The following is a 27,247-nucleotide window of genomic DNA, read 5'->3' as shown; positions in this document are numbered from 1 at the left end:
TAAAATTGCAAGAAACACACACACACACACACACACACACGGGAAATCTTCAAGAGTTCGGTGTGCAAAGAGTACATGGAGCTTCTCTATAGTTTTTGTTGCCATTGTTGCAACTTTTGGTAAATCTACAATTAATTTAAAATAAAATTAAAACAGTATCATCTCCCCCTTTCAACTTAAAGTATTTCATTGACTTCATACTGTCTTATAAAAATATCTAATCTCCTTAATCTTGTTCAAAAGCCCTTCATGCTATGCAGCTTTATCTTTTGCCAAGATTTAACTCATTCCCCTGGCACTCCAGGAATCAACTGTCTAAACACAAGCAAACACAAAATTTTCTTTGAAAATAACTTTTACTGCTATCTGCAGTTCTCATGCTGAATCACCCCTCCTACATCTTTCAGCCTTCAAATTCTGTCTTTTCCACGTATTCCTCCTTCACACCTCAACTGAGGTATCATTTCTTCCACAAACAATATCTGACCCTACAGAACCAGATTCAACACCAGTCCTGTAAGTTCCTACTATTTTTCGCACATACTGCTGGCCACCCAAAATCTAAGCATCTCTTCCTTTTATTTTTTCTTTCCCTTCCTCCCTCCTTCCTTCCTCCCTTCCTCTCAATCTCTTTCTCTCTTTCTTTCTAATTGGTAGTAGGGGCATTATTCCCCATATCATGAATATGGGTATGAGGCAATCGGCCGGCACCAGAAAAGATAGAAATTCCTGTTTCTCACATTCCCAGGCCCTTCCTGCAATCCAGTAGGCCTATGAAGTAGAGTGTCCTAGGTTCTCAGGACCAGAGGCCACCTCCTACCCCTCAGATGGCAGTGACAAAAAATGGGGAGCTGACAAAAACACTCGTTGGAGCCTGCAGATGTCACTGCAATGTAGTGTAGCAACCTGTTATTGCAGAGATATGGAGGGAGTATCACCAGACTTCAGGTAGAATCCACTCTAACTTACTGGGTTTTTTTTTTTTTTTTTTCCTTCCGTGTTTGTAACCTCAAACCTGTATTTTTACCTTTCTTTCCCTTTTTAGGTTATTCAGTACTCTTTCTGATAAATTCATTCCACGATTAAAAGTGCCGAAATGAGTGTCCAATGCTTGCAACTAAGAAATCTGACCCATACAATAATTTAGTTGAGTATATTTGATATTTGATATTTGAGTAAAAATCCCTCATTACAAGGGCTTGGAGTATAATACCATGGTTACACAGTTCCAGAAATCTAGCAGGAACAAAGTAAAACTTGAGAAAATATGAACAAAGTCATTCCTTATATACAACACCTTTAAATCTACTACCTCCTACTAGATAGTCCTTTTTCTAGAGAGGTCCAAGATGTGGATGTCATTCTAGTTGTACACCTTGCCTTTACCCACATCATATCACCAAGACTTTTCCATACACCATACTAAAATAAGGATTTATTTCCTTCCCTTCCTTTGTACCCTACAATCACTGCTCATTTTAATCCATCATTTCTCCATGACGTATTGCTATAACTCTACTCATCAACATATCTTCAGTATAATCACTTCAGTCCCTCATTTACATGGAACTAAGTTAAAACTGAATTTTAATCATATCATTTTATCTTGCTTAAACAGGAAAGTATTCAGTGAGTTCTCACTGGTTTAGGATAAAGTCTAAACTTTTTAAAGCAACATTCTATCTTTATATTTTCTGGCTCTTTCCTACATTCCCAATTTCACCTTCTGTCCCACTCACAGACCAACAAGAGCTCAGTATTACAATGGCCTTTGCTATCGACTTCCACCTTCCTGTACATACTATTCTCTTTCATATCTCAATGGCTTTTAACAGCAATTTTCCACCATGTTAAATACTTTCCTCCATGTCCATCTTAGAAATGTAATTCAGTTATCAAACTCATTACTCACTCTCTCTGAAACGTCATATTCAGTACTACTAGGCAGTTTGTCATTTATTGTCATGCTTCCTCTTTATCGTAAGTGTAATGTGATTTTTAACTGATGGCATTAGTCAAGTGACAGGTACATAGTTGGTGCTCAATAAACATTACAGTAAATGACTAAAGAGAAAATGGATCAATACATTTTTGTGAGTGATAATGGATTACAACTCTATGTATATGTATAAAACTTCTTGAAACTTTACAATCTTCTCAATTCATGAGCACGTACAGTTCCAGTTTTAGGACTGAGAATAATCATACCATTGGTGTAGTTAACATGTAGTTAGCTACATGTAGAGTGTAGTTAACATACTATGTTCAAATGAAGATTACCCCAAGTATTATGTTATTGGAGGGAACATTTTACCCAGACATGGAAAGAAGAATGGATATATCCTACAAAGTCTGAGAGATGGAGAACTTAGAAATCCTTAAATCCAAACACTTCTTTCTAATATGAGAATGCATAAAACTATTCTAGATCATTCTTATCTGAATTAAATTTGAGTTTATTCATATTAAAAGACTGAACTTAACCCATCCAGCCAAATACAACCACCTGTACATTGATTTAAAGTGTTTCTTATGAAAATTCCCCATTCTTATGAGCAACAGTATCTGTAGGAGAAATTAAAGGAGGCCTGTACACCTCCACATTTTTCCCTTAACACTGTCCTTCTCCCAGATGCAAAAGCACCCCGTGATAAATAAGCTGAAGGAAACTACATGCTCCCAGTGGGGAACCGACACCATTGTCTCTATCCCTCACTTTCACCCCTAGGGCTACAATGCCACCTTGTAAACAGGGAGAAGTGCCTCACTGACCATTTCTGAGAAGGTTATAATAGGAAATTATGAATCATCTTTTTCTGAATAGACCGTCAGAACTAATTCCATGTCTTACGTATTGTTATCTCATTCACAACCAGAAAACCAAGTCTCCCTGATATTCCATCACTTTTATTCTTTTCAGCCTCTGCATGCAGGCATTCTGCCTAGTCTCAGAGTCGTAGTAGATCTCACAAATCATTTCCAAGATGCCTCCTGTAACTCACACACTATCAATCAGCAGCAAAACCATCGAAGCCCTTAGGCTCTTTTCCGAATACTTACTTCACTTCCTCATTTTTACAGACATTGTGGCCACCCTTCGATGACACTGCATGTCTTGCAAACCCCTCAGTAGTGCCCCCCCACCTCTCATGTCCCAATTACTTTACATCACATGCCTTCATATTTTATTGTCTTCTATTTTTTCCTTGCTTTGGTTATCTATACATCCTGATGGGGCATATTTATAAGTGCTTTAAAATACTTGTCTACTACGTCCACAATTTTTCTTCCGGTTATGCATTATAATTTCCTATTTTTATATGCCTGGTGGTCTTTGGCTGGAAGCATGCCATTGTAAGGTTTACATTTGAGGGAGCTGCATTCTGTTCCAGCATGTAGTTAAGGTACATGGAAATCTTCTTTTTTTTTTTTTTATACTTCCTTTTTAAAGATTTGTTATGGTGAATCTAAAGCAGTCCTTAGAGCTAATTTAAACCACTGGTAAGATAACACGCTTCTGAGTATTCTTTCCCATGTCCCATTTATTTACAATGTCTTTTCTTCCTGATTCATGACTCCTCTAAGTTCCTGGAACTGTTCTAGCTACTATGTACAGGAGAGTTTGTGTTCTTTCCCTAGCTTTGCATAGTTTCCTCACATGCAGGCAGCTAGCAGTATTCAACCAAAGACCCAAGAGGAACTCCCTATACATAGACATCTCCAGGTTTTGCTGTGTGGCAACCTCTTTTCTCTCAATTACAGCCATTTTTAATTTCTGATCTCTGCCTACACAATTCAGCAGGACCGCAGGGCTGTAATGGTGCCTACCTTTATTGTGTTAGGACCCAAAAATAGTTTCTAGGTAATAAATTGACACAATCCTGGAACTAATTTTTCCACTCCTCAAGAGATTATATTCTTATTATTATATGTTAAATATATTTAACTGTATTATATGTTATATTATTATTTTTATATTATTTTATGTTAAATTGTATTGTATGTTAAAACTTTGAAAGCCTTAGTTCTATCCATGTATTTTGCCTGGTCTTCCAGTTGTACACCTAGTCCCTATTACTTAATCTTGCCTAGAAGTCTCCATAAGTGTATTTGTTTTTAATTCTCATACTCTTGAGGTTTTCATATTTTTTATTTGTTATTAATTAATTTGTATTAAGTCTAGACATATGAACTTTATTCTACTGAACTTTCAATGATAAGATATGCTTTTTAAGGACTAATGTAAAGTCAGTTTCATTAAATATTTCATGTGAACTTGACATCCATGAGTACTATTTATTTATTTGTTTGTTTGTTTTTGCATAAATACTCCCTAAATGCAGGGAGTAATATCATTTATTTTAAGCAGTTCATTAATAATATTTTAGTACACATTTCCAGTAATTTGAAAAAGAAAAAAACTTATGCCTTTGTCTGATTTATTTTTTGCTAAGAAATGTGGTATCTCTTCATATAATAGTAAAATATTCATTATTTCATCAGTGTCCTGATACATTATGATGCTATACCATATTTAACAGTTTAAAATTGTAAAATATTTGAAACAAAATCTAATTTAAAAATCTCTGCTTTTAGGGTACCTGTATGGTTCAGTCAGTTAAGTGTCTGTCTTTGGCTCAGGTCATGATCCCAGGACCCCAGGAGAGAGCCCTATATTGGTCTCCCTGCTTGGTGGGGAGCCTGTTCCTTTTCATAGTCAGCGGGTTTATCTGTTAGAATTTGGGTTTTAAATTGTGTTTTTCAAGATTTCAATTGCTTCTTCTAGTGGTAACTATGAATCAAGGAAAATCTTTTGTCACTTTTCTTTTTTGTTAATTTTTTTGTTAATTTCCTTTTGAGCTTAATTTCCTTTCATTTATAGGGAATATAAATCCAAATGAAACTATCTCAGGAAAGGACTTTTCTTATAAGTTCTCCTAAAAATTTTTGGGAGGAGTTATCTTCCTTTGCCTATGGTCAGATTTTATATTATATTTTTATAGAGTCATGGCTTTTTAAGAGTCACATTTTGATGTAGGAGTCCTAGTTCTAGTTCCTCAATTGATACAGATCCAAACCTAATTTTCTCAATAAATAAATAAATAAATAAAATAACTTGGTGCCAACCTCTAAGTAAAATAAAGTAGAAACAGAAAACTTTAATGCTAGCTGCAGCTGAATCTCTGATTGTTGTGGGGACGTTTACAGATTTTTATAATCTAGAAATCTAGATTACATAGGTTCAAACCTATGAGATCCTGTTGCCAACAGAAACTTCAATCTCTTCCATCGGTGGACTGCTGTTATTTTTCAGTGTTCAGGCAGCTTCCAGATATTGGTGCCCATCTGCTCCAGGGAGGCAGTCTCTCTCCAGGCTCTTAAAGCTCCTCAAAGGCAGACTGCTACTGCTTGTTTCTCCATGGCATACTCATGGTGGGGCAGTAGGCATCTAGGTTCTATTCCAGCTACAGTTCTAGGCTGGATCTGTTTGCCTGAGCCTTCTAGACTCTCATACATCTGGGGACTCTTGGATAGGAGAAACTTTCCTGCCCCCTCCCAACAGGAACACCTCAGTTTCTTTGCATGATCCTGAGTTCAAGGAGATTATGTGGTTATCTTCCTGGGGCAGATGATTTTCGCTTCTATCTCTTCCTTTGAAGCAGTGCATTGAAGCAAGCATTCTTCCTACTCTCCACTAGAGGCAGGGGATTTTATTTCTGTTCTCTCTCTGAATTGAATCTTCTCCTGGGCCTGGGAGGTGGAAATCATTTTGTCCCTCCTTCTACAGTATAAAGATTTTTCTTTGAATGAGAGAAGAATTCAGAAAACTGGGCCAGTCTCTTTCTCTGTCACTCAGTCACTAGCAGCCATTCTCCATCTGCATACCTGCTCCACTCTAGAGGGCTCTCTCTGGTCTTTTGTCCTACCTCCAATCTTTCTCAGAAGTACCTGGTGCTGGTGGAAATGAACTTGGAAGAGAGTGGACCCTCTACAAGAACGTGGACTAAATGTTGTTTTAAAATTCAGAATAAAACCCTTCTCTGTTGAACTTGCTTCTTTTAAAAATGCTTATTTGTAATGGGTAAGTAATTCTAGATAGGTTTTCTCCCAACAAATATAACAAATCTGTGTGTGACTCATTAGCATTTATTATTAAAAAGCATTACAGAACGACTTTCTTTGAAAAAATTATTCCTTTATAATATACAAGGGATGTAAAAACCTTCCAAGAGGCAAAGGCAACTTTAAAATTAATTTTGAAATCTTTTGTATCCATCTCTTTCTGTAGCATATTCAACAAAGATGAGTCTCAAGCCTAGGTACAAATGCATTTAAATACGTTACGTTCAGAATCATAACACAACAAACTTGAGAGGGAACCAAATAATATCTAATTCAGCATTTCCACTTTAGTAAGTTAGGAAGGTATGGCCTAGATAAGGCAAATTTTCTTTATAAACATAAAAAACTAATTAATAGTGTAACATGAACTATAACTGGTTTTTCCTGTCACGACTTTACAGCCCTTTCTGCAACTTCAGGACACCTCTTCTATTGGAAGTTTAGCATGTAATGTATGCAGACTAACTGTCTCAAGACAGCACTTCCCCCACCCCCCGGTATGGATTTAAAAGAAACTTTAAGTAGCCTTTACTTAAATTATCATCTAACTTCCTATAAAGTCATTCCACCCAAACACTGAATTTAATAATTCATATTAAAAAGAGTATGTTTATCTAATTGCTTTCCATTTCCTTTTATATTTTATAGTTCACACATTATTGAATTTAAGATCTTGCATAAAAATATGATTGTTTATTTTTCAAAGTCATTAATACCTAGGTCATTGTAGAAATATCATGTCAAATTTTGATTTTTACTAGTATTGTAGATTCCCATAAAAACAACCTTTTATCTCCTCCAAAGGCGGGGGCGAGGAGGGGTAGAGAGGAAAAAAAGAAAAAGGAGAGAGATGTTAAAAAACAAAGAAAACATACAAAAGCAAAAATCTAACAGCTGATTATAAATATACTTTCCTATGCTTGCTGTGCTGTCTTGGTTTGAGTTGTATAATAATCCCTGTACAGAGACTGGAGGAAATGAGAGAATAATGCACTAAAGATTAAGACTCGCAGCATAGTAATTCATCACAATTATATTTCTCTGGGCTATACCAGCTTTGACACAACATTACTACCATGTGGTTCTGCCCCCATGAGCTTTTTGTTGGAATCACAGTTCCATTTTCTGGTTCAAAGAGCCTAGAAAATTGAGACCACCCCAAACTACCTTCTTTCTGTTTGTCAGGTATCTGGCATTCGGCTTACTGGGGAGACTAATGTATAGTTAACTGCCCTGTGAACCACTCCAGGCACTCCTAGAGTGTTGCTCCCTCTATAGCTATTCCTGCCTTTCGGGTAAAGCTTTCCCACTCAAAAGCTTTATCATCCATGCGTGGTGTGATGTAAGAGAAGCTAGCAAAGCCTGTGTCGCAGATAACAAAGCTGCCAACAGTGCTATTGTTTTGACAAAATGTCCTCTGTATTCCTGCTGGAGGAATAAAATTCACCTGTTTTGAATCTCTTTAACTTAGCCACATATGTAAACTGAAATGACACAAAACCAAAAGACTAAGAAAAGTAAAAGAGTTCTATTTAGGATAGGAAATAATACACATAACTACCCTTCATATTTTCTCTAGGATTATAATCTTAATATCAGAATTTCCTCCCTCAGAATGCATGAGGAGATTTGCTGATGTGATATTCTTTCCTCAATTAGACTAAGACTTAACTTGGTCTTGGATAAGTTAGTGAAGTATTTGGAATTCAGGAAATCATTTTAGAAGGAAATACTCTTCAAGGAATGCAAAACTGACTTTTTACAGTGTTTCTCGCCATTGCGTTCTAGCATGACAGCAAAAAAAAAACTTTATTTTTATGAAGCATATAATGTCAGAAGAAGAAGGAAGAATGAATTAGGAATGACAATTACAGTATCTAATTGCCTTCTTTCCTTCTATGGCCCATTCAGGGAAGGAAGAAAGTTATTATGTGCCTCAATTGCTCTGTTTTTCCTTTTGGTAAAAAAAACTTTGTAATGTTAAGTAATAAAGACGATGTTTTATCTAGGTTCTTTGGTATTAGCTAGATGTCTACTATTTACATTTTTATAATAATACATTTTATCACAGAATACTTCTTATTCTATGCAAGTGTATAATACCATCGGCAATATTAGGGAAAGCCTTCCCCATACCAAGATAATGCAGTTTGCATAACACAATGGAACTTAAAGAATGCTTTGAAAAGTCTCACATCAACATCTCTTATGGACGTGCAGCTGTTCATTCTGATCACTCTGTACCATCCCAGTGACTTTCCAGAACAGGTGTTCAACAGGATTTTATTGGACTTTTCTTCAGTAAAATCCATCTCACATACACTCACGTCCTTCCTGCTGCTTTGCTGCTAGGCAGTTGTCTTCCCTCCCAAACTCTGCCAGTCTCTTATTGGCTTTTTCTGTTTCCCATGGAATTATGAGTGTCAGTTCTTAGAGGGTAGGAAGTACAATTCTCCTTCCCTATTCACTTATTTCTATTCAGCAAAAAAAAACAAACACTCCTGGGCTTCCATTCATTTCCATGAGTCTGAAACCCCCTGCAGCAAAATCTGAGAGACATGTATCTTCGTAACCATAGGGCATCATGCCTCAGAAACTAATTATTACACCTAAACTCCACTTCTAGTGTTTTGAGTCTCTATTTTTTTCCTACACCAGAATAGAAGTATGATTTAGTAACAGGGAGTTCAGAGTGATGAATATATCTGAGCATTATATCCTGTAATGCTTGTCATTTTTCATTATTTTAATATCCATTTAATGGGTTTAATTATTTAATTGAATTGAATTGTTTAATGGTTCAATATGTCTATTTTTAGACCCTATAACTTGGGCTCTAGTATCTGCATAGTCAAAATTAAATTTTAACTCATATTAGCTTTTGTCTTTTTCTTATGTGTGCTCTTATTCTTATATAGTAAATCATATAAAAATTTATAAAATGCAGACTCTTAATGGAAAAAAAAACACAAAAACTTTGTTTAGTCTTTATCATGTAGCCATTTGATAACACAGAGCATTCTTTTATGTTCCTAATTTATTAAAGAGTAGAGAGAACTCTCCAGATACTCTCCAGGGGAGAGAACCTAGGTTTCTAGTTGCATAATCTCATTAATTGGGTGTTCCTAGTGGTGAAATCAAAGATCTCTCACTTGGTATGAGCATAGAAGATAAAAGTTCTTTTATCTTTTCAGATTTGGAGTAAGATTTTATAAAAGAGATGATATTTGAGTTGGATTTAAATTCCAAATAATATGAAAAGGGAACTTCTATTAACAAATATACAATGTTTACAATATTTTGGGAGAAATCATTTAGTGGTACTCTGTGGGAGCAGTTTATGTGATCAGAAGATAAGACTAAAAAAATATTTTGGTCCCAGATATTGAAGAACTGTAAAGACCATAAAGGAATTTTAAAACAGTAGAGTGATAATAGATCTATATTTCACAAACATTTTTTTCTTTTTTCTTTTTTTGCTATATAGAAGAAAGAATGAGGAAGGGAGACACAAAACTTAGGGAAATCATTTAAGGGGGTATTGCATTATAAGGGTACAAAAAGACAGAAAACAATAACTGCAGAGGTAATTAAGAAAGACAGACAATTCAGGAAAATGTGTTTCTTATAATTGATAGGTTTCCAAGATTTGTTAATTAATTAAAAAGAGAGACTAATGGAAATGAGACAGAGAAATCTTCTAATGTATGTTTTTTAAAGATAGTGATATCATTAATGAAGATGATAACAGAAATAGGAGTACTAGTAGTGGAAACAGTAATGAAATACTATATCACAAAGACTAAACTAAATGATGTCACCACCATTTATTAAGTGATACTGATTATGTTATATAATGTTGATGAAATTTAATTTCTTTATCTTCAGTCAGGATAAGCCTACCCAGCATTCAATTCAAATGAAATAAAATATCTCCATGTTAGAAATTGGGAAATAAGTTCAGACAAATACAGAGTTCAAGTAAATACAGTACAAGTTCAAGTAAATATAGAGTCAGGGTACCACTTCCAATTTATCTTATCTACAAGTAAAAGAGAAGGGCAGTGAGTAGGGAGGAATCACAGATACAGATAAATGGAACAATAACCTGGTGATGAGGATGATGGCCTCAATACAAGGACAATGACGATGACAATAAAAAAAAACTTTTTGAGTGCCGGCTATGAGTAAGACATTGTTCTAGTATTTTATGTGTATTAATCCCTTTATGACCATTAAGAAGGCTGGAAGTTAAACACTGTTATTATCATCCCCGATACAGACAGATTTGAATGGTAGCCCTGAAACAGATGTGGCAATGTCCTAATCTCAGGGAACTTAAATGTTATTTTATTGTAAAGGAATATTTTCAGATGTAGGTAAGTTAAATATCTTGAGATGAGATCATCCTGAATTACAGAGGTTATCCCTCCCTGTGCGCTTATGAGAGAGAGCAGAAGAGAAGGCCACAGGAAGACAGAGACAGAGATTCAAGTGACGTAGTCACAGGGATAGTAACAGGCACTGGAAGCTGGAAGAGGAAAGAAGGATTCCTTCCCTCCTAGAGACTCCAGAGGTAGTAAAGCCCTGAACTTGATTTCAGATTTCTGGACCCAGAACTATGACAGAATAAGCTCTGTTGTTTCAAGCCACCCAGTTAGTGGTAATTTGTTACACTTCCTTGGAAGCTAATGTATCAATTATCAATTTATTGCTCCAACCTTTCTTATCTGCTCTGTGAAAATTGAGATGGACCCTTTAAATATTTCTCCTTCACACCATATTGTTCTTAGATAGTAGATGGCACTGGAAGGACACTACAAGAAGGGACTTCTCTTCCTGGTTCTGTTGTTTTTTCTTTTTATATTTTATCTTATTTTCTTCCCCTTCTCCTTGCTTTAAACTGCATGCCTTCCAGGGGTTTTGGTGAACCTTGAGTGGAGCCGTCCCATACTGAATTACAGCTGCACCTCCATGGAAGGAGTCCCAGTGAGACTCAAAGATACCTTGTAGGGTATTTCACTAGCATCCTAGAAGAGTTACTTCCCATTTGCTGGATTCTAGTGCAGTTCTCCACGCCTTAGCTTCTGCCCAGAGAATGTGGATCAGTTCTGGTGTGGGACTACCAAGAGGACTTCTTCACAGCCCATCTGACTATAACTATACCTTTTCTAATAAGATCTGAATCACAAATTCTGGGAAAGGAGACCCGTTCCAAGTGTATGCATTCCTTAGGTACTCTCCGCATCCCTAGGGTATTCTTTAGGGCTCTCTTTCTCCTTTATAGGTAATCTCCCTGTTATAGGTCATAACTCTTTATATTAAAGGTCCCCATTTCAAATTAGCATTTGGTTCCTGTTTCCTGATTGGACTCTAACTGATATACCCATTTTATATATGAAGAAATTGTGGCACAGGAATGTTAACTGACTTGCCTAAATCCACACTACTAGTAATTGGCAGAATCATTATTTAAACTGAAACAGCCTGGTTCCACATCTGTAGCCACTGTTTGTAAAAAACGAAAAGGAGTAAACCAAATATATGGCATACTAAATTAGAGACATCCATAAGGTATCCAGATGAAAGGAAAAAAACTCTACTTTTCTTTCTCTTTATTCTATCACTTTACTCTCAATACTTCACTTCTCTGGTCACTAAATGAAAGGAAAACACCTGTTTCCTTAACTCACTACTCACAGAATACTTCTCACACCAGATTATGGGTGTTTTTGTCCCCCCCCCCCCACACACACACCACACAGTTCTGCAATTCTCTGTGGACATCAACTAGGTGTCCTATAACTCAATTACGAGCCATCTACCTGGAGTTAGCATCAGATCTCATAGGTTAAGACTCATCCTCCCGCCATCTCAGATGCCAGTCAGGAGGCCAAGTTATTATTTGTGATCCTGACTGATTAAGTGTAAATGAGAAGTTTCCTTTTCAGCCCAGAGGACTTGGTAGATCAGCTTACAGAACTCAGGCAAGTAGTTTACTAACTAGATCTCAGTTTATTGACAACCACATGGAAGAGATCCGCATAGCCATGTGTGTGAAGGATGCAAACAGAGTTTCCATCTCCTTTCCTGGCTCATCACCCTCCAGCACTTCTATGTGTTCACCAACCCAGAAGCTCTCCAAACCTCATATTTTAGGGATCTTTGCAGAGGCCTCATTACTTAGGCAAGGTTGATTAAATCATCAACCATTGGTGATTAGTTCAATCTCTAAACCTAACCCCTTCCCCAAGGTCAGGGTGGTACTGAACGTTTCAATTCTCTAATCACATGCTTAATTCCCCTGGCAATCAGCCCACATCCTGTGGTGGTCTAAAGGCTTTCCAAAAATCATCTCATTAACATAAACTCAGGTGTGATTAAAAGGGGCTTTTTATGTATAGCAAGAGACACTCTTCAACTTTATGGCTTTGAAGCTATTTCAGGAACCAAGGGCAAAAGACCAATATTATGGAAAAAAGATGCTCCTGTTGTTCTTAACACTTAAGAAATTATGGATATTAGAAGCTGTGCACCAGGAAAAGCAATGAAGACCAAATACGTATTCCTTATTACAAATCACAATATCACTCTAGATCATATTTATAACATCATTTGACAATTATACTGTACAAATGAAGAGAGATAGATAGGAAGAGTCATGGATCTAGATAATATAAACAAGTGCATATATCATTCCAAAAAAGGTTTAAAGCAGTGAGTGCAAAAAGAGTGACCCACATCTTTCAGACATCCACATACAAGGTCCATTTAACTTATAAAGTATTTGTGTGTTTTTAAACTTTCTAATTAGTGTCCAACTTTAAAAATTAGGATAATTCACATAATGGTGTAGTTTTTTAGCTTCTCTGAAAAAAGTTAGAACATCACAACTTCAAAACAGTAAAAATTTTTAACATTAATTATCCTATATCATACTGTTACTTGTAGGCAATTTCTTTGCATATTTATCATCTATCTTGGTTTATTAAAATAAAAAAATTCTGTGAGAATATAGCTGATCTCTTCCTATTGTTCCTCATTATCAAGAGCTATTCTGGATATATATTTCCTCAATAACTTGTTTTGCTTTAATTTAAAAAAAGTAGAGGCAGAAGCCACTTTGTCATGAGCTAAAAGCCAGACAGTGAAGATATTGAGTATATTACTAAAAATACCCCCCCAAAAGCTTTTTACTTAAAAGAAAAAATAACTAAAAATTGTATTGTATATTTATACCTTTATGAAATCTAATATACAAAATATTTTATTATCTTTTTGAAGTTAGTATACACATTAACAAGTCCATACTTGTTAAAGGTATGGTAAGGAAAGGTAAGTAGTGAATATACTAATTCTTGAATTTCAGTAGATGTTTTGAAAGACTATTTGAGACAAAGTAAATAGTAGATTCTGGTCATGATTATTGATATATTAGCAAAAATCTATGAAAAAAATACATATCATCTAAACAGAGACTCCATTTTTGGTTGATGTTCTACTGAAACTGAATTATACACAGCCACACCCACCCACCCAAATACAAACTACCAAAAATACATATTCTACAGTCATTATACTTATATCCAGGTTATAAATTGAATTTCAGGTATTAAAAGAAAGAAAAAAATCAAATCCTTAGTACTAAAATAACATTAAAATTTTCAATGGTTTTATTCTTGGAAAATGCTATAATGACCAATATTTAATAATTTTCTAAACCTGTAAAATGTATCAGTCTACTTCCAACTCTCATTTTAATAATCTTTTCACACTGTGGATTATCTCACCCCTCTTAATCTTGCCATTCCTCTTCATTTTTGCCCTATTCCAAAATATTGGAACTCAATGCTTTCAAAGATAAGATCTTCAAAATAGCAGTTTATGTATATGCTTATTCTACAAAGTGCTTTTGCATATCAAATAATGCTCTCATTTATATAGTAACATAAAAATATACTAGTAAAAAAACATAAGAAATATAACTTGTGAAAGTGAACAAAGGAAACCTTATTTAAAATGGAGTCCATCGGAAGGGGCAGGGGGTGGGAGGTTGGGGGAGACAGGTGGTGGGTATTATGGAGGGCACACATTGCATGGAGCACTGGGTTTTGTGCAAAAACAATGAATTCTGTTATGCTGAAAAGAAATTTAAAAAAAAAAAGAAAAGAAATAATAATTTAAAATAAATAAATTAATTAAATAAAATGGAGTCCAGGAGTCAGAAGGGAAGTGCTCACACTGTACCACTCCTTGCAGCTCTGCAGAGGCACAGGAAGAGTAGTACTTTGCATTCCCACCAGGAAGAGATTACTTTACTACCCGCAGAAGGAAGGGAGATTTTCTTGTTGCCTAGCAAGAGCCCAGCCAATGAGAGATTGTCACAACTCAGTCAATGAAAAGCCACTGCCCTTTGAACTTACCCTTTCTCCAGTGGACTTTTTGTTTATAACAGCCCCTTTCTTCTATAAAAGAGTGGTCCTGTCCTCTGCTCTCTAGACTGGCTTATGGCTTTTTGCTATGGCTTGTCTCAAGTTGTAATTCCTCTGCTATTCCTAAATAAACCCATTTTCATGGTAAAGTAACTGGCTTTTTTATTTTCAAGGTCAACAAACCTTATTTATATACTAATTAACTATGAATTTTACCCTTGTTAATTGATATTCCTTATTTCTCTATCCTAATAGATGAATCCATAAATACAAAAATTAAATCTATGATCCTCATTTATGCTAAAGAGATTATTGTCACTCTTCATTTAAAATTGCTTCCTGGATAGGGGTACCTGAGTGGCTCAGTGGGTTAAAGTCTCTGCCTTCGACTCAGGTCATGATCCCAGGGTCCTGGAATCGAGCCCCTCACTGGGCTCCTATCCCTCTGCCTGCCTCCCTGTCCACTTGTGATCTCTGTCTGTCAAATAAATAAATAAAAATCTTAAAAAAAAATATTTCCTGGGCAAGTGAAATCCATTCTTTTTTCATTTTTAAAAAAATATTTTATTTATTTATTTGACAGAGAGAGACACAAAGAGAGAGGGAATACAAGCAGGGGGAGTGGAGGAGGCTTCCCGCAGAGCAGGGAGTCTGATGTAGGGCTTGATCCCTGCACCCTGGGATCAGGACCTGAGCCTAAGGCAGACGCTTAAGGTCTGAGCCACTCAGGCACCCCCTATTTTCTTTTTTAATGTTTAAAATTAGTTATTTGTTTTAACAACTCAAATTTTTTTTTTTAAAGATTTTATTTATTTGACAGAGAGAGATCACAAGTAGGCAGAGAGGCAGGCAGAGAGAGAGGGAAGCAGGTTCCCCGCAGAGCAGAGAGCCCGATGCGGGACTCGATCCCAGGCAGATCATGACCCGAGCCAAAGGCAGCGGCTTAACCCACTGAGCCACCCAGGCGCCCCTAACAACTCAAATTTTTAATGTAATCTCCTATGTTTCTTTTTATCTGTACTGTCCTGTCCATATCAATTTCCAATAGCTCATTTATTTTATAACCTTCATCTTAATCTACCTTAGATTTCTGGCCTACATTTACCTCTTTAAAATCTAGATTTATCTAACATCTACTTGTTTGGGGACAAATATCTTCTATGTAGTAACTATCTCAACTTTTCCTTTTAATTCACTTTTTTTTAATATGCTGTGTAAAGGTTATGTTTCCCTATGTTTATAGGGATGGGGACATGGTTGTGATTAACAAATTAAACAGTCAGTAACCACATATAGTTGATCAACTTAGGAATTCATTTTGAATATCTTCTGTATGTCTTAATAATGGAATTTATTAATTCAATAACAGAATCATTCTTTTAGCCTAAATCTACCATAACCATAAAGATGCTAGGCATGCTTTTAGTTCTTAGTCTCTTTTCTAATAGTAAAGACAGATTTAGAAATTCTCAGTCTCTCTCATGTCATGTAATTGAATTTATAAAAGTATAGACTATTGATAGTATAACCAGATATATAGGAATGTCTAGTATATAACTGAATGTGTATAAATGAGTATAGCACATAGTTAAATGCATGTCAATGTATATAGCATAGAATAAGATGGAAATAATTGCAGAATTAGAATCTGTCTAGAGTGTTTACTTTAGCCCAGTCTTATTTTAAGTTCTTTATATATATTTGGAAACTTAATGCTAATAAAAACTCTATAAGGCAGGTATTCTTATTATCATACTTCGATAAAAATTGGGGAAATTTTAAGAATAGGGAGATTAAGGAAATTGGCCAAAGTCTCTCAGTAAATAAATTATGGTGCTAAGATTCAACTTCAGGAAAATTTGACTCCAGCATTTCCCTCTTGAACAGTATATTATACCATGACATAATTCAGAAAATATAATTTGATTTTACTGATCTATGGAGGAAACATCTTAGGTATAAATAACAACTATAAACAAGTATAAAATTTACATAAAGTTTCAGGTTCATCATAACTAATGAATTTCAACTTAGAATGAATAAAGATAGTTTTGAATAAAGTTGAAGTTACAATGATATCAGTGAAATAATTTATATTGTATTAGTATGCATATTTAGGTATATATTTATAATGTATTATATTCATTTTTACTAAATCTCTCAGAAAAGATAAAAGTTTACTGCCATGTAGAGAGTACTGAATATAATTTCAAATTTTGAGGAAATTTTCCCCACTTTTAGTCATGGGAAGAGCCACTGCAGAGTTTTCATGCAGCTTTTTTGTGTTCTTACAGAAAGATGAATGAGAGACAAGTCAATGTTACTTTCATTCATAGCTGAAAGGCTGATACCAGTTGGCCTATTTGCTCTATCATCATAAAGCAGAGATGAGAATTGTGATAGAATACACATCTTGAAGACAACACTGTAGAATATAAAACAAGGTAATACTCAGTCTACTTCTACTCATTGTAAATATATCTTATTCCCTTACATTAGATTCTGTCGTAAAGTATAGTATGACTGTAATTTAGACTGTGTGTAAGGTTATAGGAAATAAACGGGTAGAAGAGTGCTTAGTCAACCTTCATTCTTCAGTTTTACTCCTTTGTTCTCTGTCCTCCATAGGAAACAGATTCTAAATATATTTCATTGACTCTCATTTCCTAGCCTTGATTTAGAATACAACTGATAGCTTCATAATATTTTTTATCTGTAACATCAACCGTGATGTCACAGACACTTAAAGATCACTTTAAATCATTTACGAAATCAGGGTGCCTTTTCTGTATTTGTGTAAGAGCACAGGCCAAAAAAAAAAAAAGGACAGGCAGATGAATATATATTATTTTCCATTGCAGACCTCTCTCACATCCTGCCATCTTCATTTCCAATACAATAATTGTGCCATTTTGCTATCTCTTTCATAAATCTGTAGTAGTAATGGGTATTTTTAAGAAATATGCAATATAATGAAAGTTAGAAGTCATTATACACTGATAAAGCTATATTTTTTCCTAACATAAAAGAATGGTGATGTGCTATAAAGCAAATATTTACTCAATCTTTAAGAGAAGCTGTGCTTTCAACTTGCCCTGATTCATTATTTAAAAGCAAGGTAACAATCTCCTTGAGCTTGATGGAAAGAAGCCTTTGCCTACTTTGGAGATTCTCACTGTATTTAGGATTTGTATTTTTCCTCATCATCACCTTGCCTATTTGAACAGTATTTATAAATATAACATGCAGTGCATCTGAGTCAGAAGTCCTGTTCTAGCATTTATTAGTCATGGTAATACTGAGAAAATTATTAACCATTCTGAGAATTTATTTCCTCTTCTCTTAATAAGGTTTATACTACCTTTTTCACAGAATTGTTGTGAAGAGAAAGCAAGTTAGAATACTAAAAATATTTGGTAGAGTATTTAGCTCATATAGTACTTATTTTCTATAATAGCAAGTGCTGCTGTATTTGCTTTTGACATAGTATGGTCTCAAATGCCTTTAATGAGTGGGAAGTCCAAAGGAAAAAATAAAATCAAAACAATTCTTAGTTTATTAGAACCATACTTCCTTTGATTTGGTTACCTAAAGACCTGCTCAGAAACTTCCTGAGGGATAAAATAAGAAAGATAATTCCTTTTCCAAACAAGACAATTAGAGGAATCATTTATAAATATAGAGTCATAAATAAATAAATAGCCAATGATAAAGTTTTAAGTTAACCTAGAAAAGTTTTCCTTATCTTCTAATATGAAAATGAAGGTGTTATTGTTTGCAAAAAAAATGTGAATATTCTAAAATACATGTCATTCACATAAGTAGTACTATTTTTTTAATGTTTAGACTTATTATAGAATATTGGAAATATTACAGAGGATTAGGATAGAGGCTGACCTATTGACCTACATAAAATGACTAACGATAGAATTTGCCTTGAGATTCTAAAAATATAATTTCTATTTTGAAATACATTTTAAGTTTGCCATTATGGAACCATATCTTCTTACTTATATATTTATAAAGATGTTTATTAGATGTTATCAAATATTGGGAGACCAAAAAGAAATCAGAATTCAGTATCCTTTCATTTTCCTCAAAGGAAGCTACAAACACAGGGTGAAAATCCATTTAACATAGATATCAATTACCAGAAGGTTAAAAAAAAAAAAAAAACATTAATTCTAGAGTGTCTGAAGAACTTGATTTTCAGCAGAATCCATTTACAATCCTCAAAGTGACACTGACTCCATTAGAGGCCAAGTGTAAGTAAACGATCAAGCTTAACAGAAGTGCTTAAAGAGCCATAAGTCAGGAAGAGCTTGAAAGTGAGGGGATTATTAAGGTTAACTGTTGCAAGATAAGGAGGTGAGAAACCTTGACAGAGCAACAAGATACTTATCACTGCTTTAAGGTAAAAATCATTACTTTAGAAGGGGAATTTAATTTGTTCCTAAATAAAAGAAGATTGATTTTCGTTTTCATTTTGTAGGTTTTATTTTCCTATTGAAATTCCAAGCTGGGGATTGAGGGTGGTCAGAAGGATAGAAATACTGATGCATGGAAAACAGTTTGTAAAGAGAAATTCATAAGTGTGCATTTGTTTTAGTGACCATTAAGATTTGAAAAATACAAGTCCCCAAACAATCAGCAACTTATTTTCATTTAATTTACATCACTATTATGTTTGCAACACTAGAAATTTTCATGAAATGAGGAAAATTAATAGAAGAGAGATAAACCCAGGGAACTGCCAAACTTTTTCATACAAGTTTACCTGAACTCAGTTATTTTACTAATGTAAGTAATTACTGATAATAGCAAAATGATAGTAATAAAATCTTCAGTGTGTTTGTATTTATCTTTGAAAGAAATTGGGAGACAATTTTCAAGGTGGGGATCAGGATTCAGATAGCTCTTTCCTAATTAAGTGGGAACAGTTTTCAATTGCTTTGGTAGAACTGAATCTTCAAAGCAAAATAAAGCTAAATTGACAGAAAAACGCATACATAGAAAAATATAAGTACAGTGGATAAATACCAAGTCAGCAAAATCTGCAATAAAGTTTTTATCTCTCTTTCTCTTGCTTTTAAAGTGACTACTGTAACTTTGGGCAACATTCACTTCAGTTTTTGTTTCTTAAGTCCTACAATAAAAAGAATATCCCTTCTGCACCTACTGTGGGATAGATGCTATATTAGGCACTGAAAATACAAATATGAATTAAATATATTTTCTTAAGGATTTCTTAAGAAAATACAAATATGAATTAAATATATTTTCTTAAGGATTTCTTAAGAAAATACAAATATGAATTAAATATATTTTCTTAAGAAATTCACTGTTGGTGGTTATTATGGAGGGCATGTATTGCATGGAGCACTGGGTGTGATGCATAAACAATGAATCTTAGAACACTGAAAAAATAAAGTTTTTAAAAAAGTCAACAGAAAAGAAATTCACTGTTTATAAACATGTCAGTTACTGAATGGCTTTCTAAAGAACTGGTGTTATAATAGAAATAGAACACTGAAAAATCCTTTAAATGAAGAAAATTAGTCAATTCCTTCTCTTCATGTCTCCATTTCCATCACCTCTAGCAAAAATTTAATAATAGAGCGGACAGCAAGAAACTAAGCTCAATGGATGTTAGTTGCTTTATAAAATTTCTGCAATTGCTTCAAATTGCACAGGTAGAATCAATAAATCTTACAGCTTTCATAAATGAATCATCATGTCATAGTACTGGTATATAAGAGTTCCTCCATTCCAAACATCTATTGTGTAGAATATGTCGTTCTACTCAGCTTCACATCCATTCAAACAATATTACCACACGCTACCAGCTCATCCATTGTTGCAGAAATACTGGTTGTGTAAACCATCAAACACTGTATGGTATCTTCATTTATTTCCTGAAACATCAGAGTTTTTGATTCAGTACCAAGAGGAACCTCTTTAGAACACTCCAGTACTCCAGGGTTGTAGCTGAAGCCTGACAGGGTTAAACTTCAGAGAGAGATCTGTAGGCTACATAGATTACCACAAAGCCTGTTCTCAGACACCAGTGGACTGGTGGGATGCTAGAATTAATTTTCTTATTAATTTTATAGTCAGTTAAGTACAATGTATCTTGCATCTTAAGCAACCTTTGAGCATCCCCCAATCTGACAGTCTTCAGATCATTGTCATATTCCACCTACCTCCTCTCTTCTACACTTAGTCCTATTTTTCCGCCCTGTCCTAGAATTCACGCTCTCTGAAATTTTCCCTAACTCCTCTGGCTCTTCATTCTTGTTTTTAGTTGAAAAAATAGCTTCTTGATGAGGAAATGACTTTCCATGAAGTCTTTTCAGGTCCTACATCCAATGAACACTTAATTTGTGACCTAGACTTCTGTACCTTAATGCTTTCTCAGCTTATTCACTTATTCACTTGGGTAGGGAATGGCTAAACGCTGGTTTTCTGAGACTTAGTCCACTGGGTTAAAAACACTCCCTCCCCATCTTTGTCTTGAACTCTTGGTCACTTCCTCTAATATAATAAATATTTTAGAACTTATGGTCTTTCTTTCCACACTTGACACCTGCCATCCTGACTTAGCAGTTCCTTTACCAATCATCTCCAAATATCTTCTCTTCATATCATTTTGACCAACACTGTTTCTTCCTTCTCATTCTGGGACTTGAAATAATAACTGAAAATGATTTCAGGCTCCTACTGAGATTATGTAATGCTGTTATTTAGTTATCTAACTCTGTTATTATCCAATCCCAGTTTTCTTCTACGTCCTTCCTACTTACTAGATCCTTCACTTTCTTTCATTTACAGATCAAATTTCATATCCCAACAGCTTACCCAATAATTTTTCAATATTCTTAACTCACTTTTCCAATATCCTTCTATTCTACCACTTGACAAAAATCATTCATCTGTGAATTTGACAGCATTCTCTTTTCTGCCCCTACTGTAGTAGCCAATCTCAAACTGACCCTGAATGATCTGTAGCTGTTGGCATGAAGCCTCCTTCTACACTGGACTAAGATCGGTCAGTGTGAAAAACAGTATATTGCAAAAGTGGTAGTATGTAACTCCAAGATTAGGTTATAAAGGCACTGTTAACCTCTGATTCTCTCTGGCTCTATCTCTCATGACTTACTTTAGGGGAAGCCATGTTGTGAGTAACTATATGGAGACTCTTTTAACAGCCATGTGAGTGAACTTGGAAGTGAATCCTTCAGCCCTCATCATGTCTTTAGGAACTATAGTTTGACTGTAACTTCACGAGACATGTTGAGCAAGAACTGTAGAGCTAACCCGCTCACAGATACCTGATCCATTATAATAGCTTGTTATTTGAAGCTACTAAGTATTAGGGTAATTTGTTACATAGCAATAGATAACAGAGTTGCTGAGCCCTGCTAGAGAAAAATCAGATAATTATGAAGACGGATTAAGTCAGTTAAGTGTCTCCTTTAACTCGGGTTTTGGTCCTGGGATCTAGCTCCCAGTCTGGCTCCTTGCTCAACAGAGTCTGCTTCTTCTTCTCTCTCTGCCCCTGCCCCACAACTCATGTGTACATGCCCCCGCTCTCTCCCTTTCTCAGATCAATAAATAAAATCTCTAAAAAATTATGAAGACTGGTGTTAAATTCTTGTGTCCTTAATATCCACTCTGTTTCAGTACTGTTTTCTTAATCCATTCTCTATCTAGTGTCTCCAGTATATTTTCTTAAATTTCTCCACTCTTATCAAATCTCTAAGTTCTACCTCCCTTATTATCTTATAAATACCTTAGACTATTCTATTACCCTACAAATCTCAGTAAGATGTATAAAATATATTAAATATAGCTTTTTTCAAGTTTCTGTTATTGAAGATAGAGCTACACATTATAGAGACTAAGCTACATATATGTCTATATCGATCTTTCAACTTTTTCCTTTCTTTTGGTTTCTTCCAGTTAACATTTAATTATGCCCACCTAATACCCCACAGCTTCCTTTAACTCTAATTCTTCATTCAGTTAAAGCTTTAGTTAATAGTTGACCTTTCAAGTCAAATTTCTGGGAAGAACTATTCATACTTTTCTCTCATTATTTCCTCTTCTCACATTATTCCTCACCAATGACAATTTGGTTTCTGTTCCTAGTATCCCATTAAATTTTTCTCATCACAATCATCGGTTGATTATTTTTTTAATAGATGATAAGCATATATCCTTTGCAATCTCATTTAACTTGATTTCTTCCACTAATTCCATAATGTCATACTATAGATATATTTTTCCATTTAATTCTCTGAACTTAGATTCTCTATATCCTTTGCTGATCCCTTTCATAAAATAAATACTTGGTAGAAAATTTCCTTTTGTTGGAGTCCTTTTAGGTATGTAATGTAAATATACTTCATTATGTATGCAATTAAAACATAGTTTATAAAGACCCCTTCAGTAGTCCTTGAGCACTTTAGAAATGTATCTTTCATGGATTATTATTGAAAACTTAAATTAGAAAGTCATTTACCTTAGTTAATATAAGTAAACAAACATTTGGGCATAAAGATTATTTCCAGAAAGTGTTTTGAAGCTAAGACTACTTTGAAAGCAGAGATGACACTCAGTAAAATTATCCATACACTTAAATTTAAAAACCAGCCAAGGGAAAAGACAAATAAGAGGAAGTGAACAGAGTGGGTGCATAGAATATGTGAGGAAATAGGATCCTCCAATGAACCGTCTATATAGACTGGCAGAAAAGTTTCTATCATTGTCTTTTATCCTCATTGTAAGAGACTCAGTCAACAACAACAAAAAAAGACAGAAAAGCTTCTCATGCAACTTTGTCTTAGGAATTAGTTCTATAAGAGGGAAAGTGAGAGGGAGACAGACATTGAGAGAACGAGAAGAAAGGAGAGAAAATGGTGTCCATGGATTACAGAACATACAGCCAAGCTGCAGCCTACCAGGGCTACAGTGCATACACAGTCCATCCCACTCAAGGATATGCACAGACCACCCAGGCATATGGGCATCAAAGTTATGGAACCTATGGACAGCCCACTGATGTCAGCTACACCCAGGCTCAGACCACTGCTACCTATGGGCAGACGGCCTATGCAACTTCTTATGGACAGCCTCCTGCTGGTTATACTACTCCAACTACCCCCCAGGCATACAGTCAGCCTGTCCAGGGGTATGGCACTGGTGCTTATGATATCACCACTGCTATGGTCACTACTACCCAGGCCTTCTATGCAGCTCAGTCTGCTTATGGCACTCAGCCTGCTCACCCAGGCTATGGGCAGCAGCCGGCAGCCACCACACTTGCAAGACCACAGGATAGTAACAAACCTGCTGAGACTAGTCAACCTCAATCTAGGACAGGGGGTTACAACCGGCCCAGCCTAGGATATGGACAAAGTAACTACAGTTATCCCCAGGTAGCTGGGACCTTCTCCATGCAGCTAGTCACAGCACCACCATCTTACCCTCCCACCAGCTACTCCTCTACACAGTCGGCTAGTTATGATCAGAGAAGTTATTCTCAGCAGAACATCTATGGGCAGCCACGCTGCTATGGACAGCAGAGTAGCTATGGTCAACAAAGCAGCTATGGACAGCAACCACCCACTAGTTATCTCCCTCAAAACTGGATCCTACAGGCAGGCACCAATTCAATATAGCTAACAGAGCAGCAGCTACAGGCAGCAGAGTCCATTCCAACAGGACCACCCCAGTAGCATGGGTGTTTATGGGCAGGGGTCTGGAGGATTTTCTGGACCAGGAGAAAACTGAAGCATGAGTGGCCCTGATAACCGGGGCCGGGGAAGAGGGGGATTTTATCATGGAGGCATGAGCATAGGTGGGCAGGGAGGAGGATGTGGTGGAATGGGTGCTGGAGAGCAAGGTGACTTCAATTAACCTGGTGGAACCTTGGATGAAGGACCAGATCTTGGTCTAGGCCCACCTGTACATCCAGATGAAGACTCTTGACAACAGTACAATTTCTGTGCAAGGCTTAAATGACAATGTGGCTCTAGATGATCTGGCCAACATCTTTAAGCAGTGTGGAGTTGTTAAGATGAACAAGAGAATCAGACAACCTATGATCCATATCTACTTGGACAAGGAAACAGGAAAGCCCAAAGGTGATGCTACAATATCCCATGAAGACCCACCAACTGCCAAGGCTTCCATGGAGTGGTTTGAAGGGAAAGATTTTCAAGGGAGCAAGCTGAAGTTTTCTCTTGCTCGGAAGAAGCCTCCAAGGAACAGTCTGCAGGGTGGCATGCCACCCTGTGAGGGCAGATGAATGCTGCCATCACTTCGTGCAGGCCCAGGGGCCCAGGAGATCCTGGGGGCCCCATGGGTCACATGGGAGACCATGGAGGAGATAGAGGTGGCTTCCCCCCCAAAGGGCCCCAGTGTTCCCAAGGGAACCCACCTGGAGGAGGAAATGTCCAGCACTGAGCTGGAGACTGGCAGTGCCCCAATCCAGATTGTGGAAACCAGCTGGAGATTGGCAGTGCCCCAATCGGGTTGTGGAAATCATTCTGTTCACCTAGAGAACAGAATGCAGCCAGTGAAAGGCCCCAAAGCCTGAAGGCTTCCTTCCACCACCCTTTCCACCTCCGGGTAGTGACCGTGGCAGCGGTGGCCCTGGTGATATATGGGGCGAAAGAGACAGCCTCATGGATCGTTGTGGTCCCAGTGGGGTGTTCAAAGATGGCCGTGGTGGAGCCAGAGGGGGCTTCCATGGTGGCCAGGGCATAGATCTAGGTGGCTGTCATAGAGGAAGATGGCGTGGCCCTGGCGGACCCCCTGGACCTTTGATGAAGCAGATGAAAGGAAGAAAAGGCGGGCCCGGAGGACCTGGGAAAATGGATAAAGGTGAGCACCATCAGGAACCCAGAAACTGGCCCTACTAGATGCACAGCCCCCAGAAAGCTGCACTAACTACCAGATTTATTTTTTAAACCAAAAATGTTTTAAATTTATAATTCCATATTTATAATGTTGGCCACAACGTTATGATTTTTCCTTGTCTATACTTTAGTATTTTTCACTATTTCTGAAGAAACATTAAAACAAGTTAAATGGGGGAAAAAAAAGAATTAGTTCTATAAATATGTTACCCTTTAAACTCCAATTTTTTAAAAAAGAGTGTGTTATCCTGGTATCTTGCCAACATTGTAGTAGTCCCCTCATGCTAAATACAAAACATCTGATTATATACCCTTTCATTATTTGTTCAAATCTGGAGATTCATAAATTCTCATTTTATGCGGCCTTTAAAGTATTAGTAATTTTTCCATGTCATGCCCTAAGTCAAAAGTAATTATGTAAAAACAATATAATAGTTGTAGTCAGTGTGCTATCTGGGAGATACTGCTGTTCTTTTCTTGCATATAAAAATATATTATGAGGTACTGACAAAGAATGCCCCTTAGGTTGACTAAATGTTAGGCAAGATTCTTTCTGGCTATAGAATCTGACTTCCCTTTATTCAGAGCATTTACTTTAGAAAACTTACAATTTCAAGTTTTTTTGCCCCTTTGAGATGTAAATCTTCTCCCAGCCTCTTGTCAGTTTTATAAGCCAGAAATGTCTTTCTCAAGTAGCTGGGAGCCATCCTTTTAAAATGTAATCACCAGAAAGACAGTGCCCCTATCTCCCAGTCTCTGTTGGGGGATGAGAACCTAACTTCATTATCCATCAGTTAGAAAACATGGATGGCCTAATCACATTGGCCAACCATCCCCCTAATGTCCTTCAGTACTTTTCCGCTAGCCTTCCATAACACTTAGAAACTCTCCTGCATTTTGCTTCAGCGGACTTGAGTTCAGCATCTCTCCCCCTGTTGCAGCAGTAATGAATAAAGTCTTCCTTAGACTTTTGGATGCAATTTTTCTTTGGCAGCACCCCTAAGAGTTTGCCACGGTGCTTTGAGGACACCTCAGTGTACCTTGGGAAATCATCATTCTAATCTAATCAGGAATCTAGGAAGTAAGAAGATGGAAGAATAGTAAAACAAACCAAAAAAGAAGAATACCCTTTATAGAATACCTCCATCCCCATTCCCGTCCCTGTTCTTCGCCCAAATTTTACCTCACCTAACCTCGGTTTTAAAACAAACTGCTATAGAAGAAAGGGAATATAAGTGGGACTTTAGAATGCTACTCAAAATAAAGGACATTTTTTTCTTCTACCCATTTCTTAAACTGTACTATGCCTCAGGATTCTCTCGTTGGTTCATTTCTCACCCAAGAACATCTCTCTAAACTATTTCATACACTGCCATACCTTCAATTACTATCATTTCAAAAGGGGGAGGATGATGCAGCTTCCACTGGGAAGGGGAAAGCTTGTCTCAAATCCTTAAGGAGCATTTCCAAATTATATGCTCCTTCCCACTGCCCAATATCCAATATATTCCCCTAAAGGGGATTTTTTTTAAGCTTTTACTTATTTATTTGACAGAGAGACACAGTGAGAGAGGGAATATAAGCAGGGGAGTGGGAGAGGAAGAAGAAGGCCTCCTGAGGAGCAGGGAGCCCCATGTGGGACTCGATCCCAGGGTCCTGGGATATAACTTGAGCTAAAGGCAGATGCAATATGAGTCACCCAGGTGCCCCATGTAAAGGGGATTCTTGCTTTTTTTTTTTTTTTAAAGATTTTATTTATTTATTTCA

General features: G+C 36.3%; 1 pseudogene; it reads left to right on the top strand.

Moving 5' to 3' along the window:
* The first annotated feature begins 23,425 nt into the window (after positions 1-23,425).
* LOC116594005 lies at positions 23,426-25,483 on the top strand (annotated as a pseudogene).
* Positions 25,484-27,247: the final 1,764 nt, after the last annotated feature.

Source organism: Mustela erminea, chromosome 6 (assembly GCF_009829155.1).
Source record: "Mustela erminea isolate mMusErm1 chromosome 6, mMusErm1.Pri, whole genome shotgun sequence".
NCBI lineage: Eukaryota > Metazoa > Chordata > Mammalia > Carnivora > Mustelidae > Mustela > Mustela erminea.
This window is presented reverse-complemented; position numbering and strand designations above follow the sequence as displayed.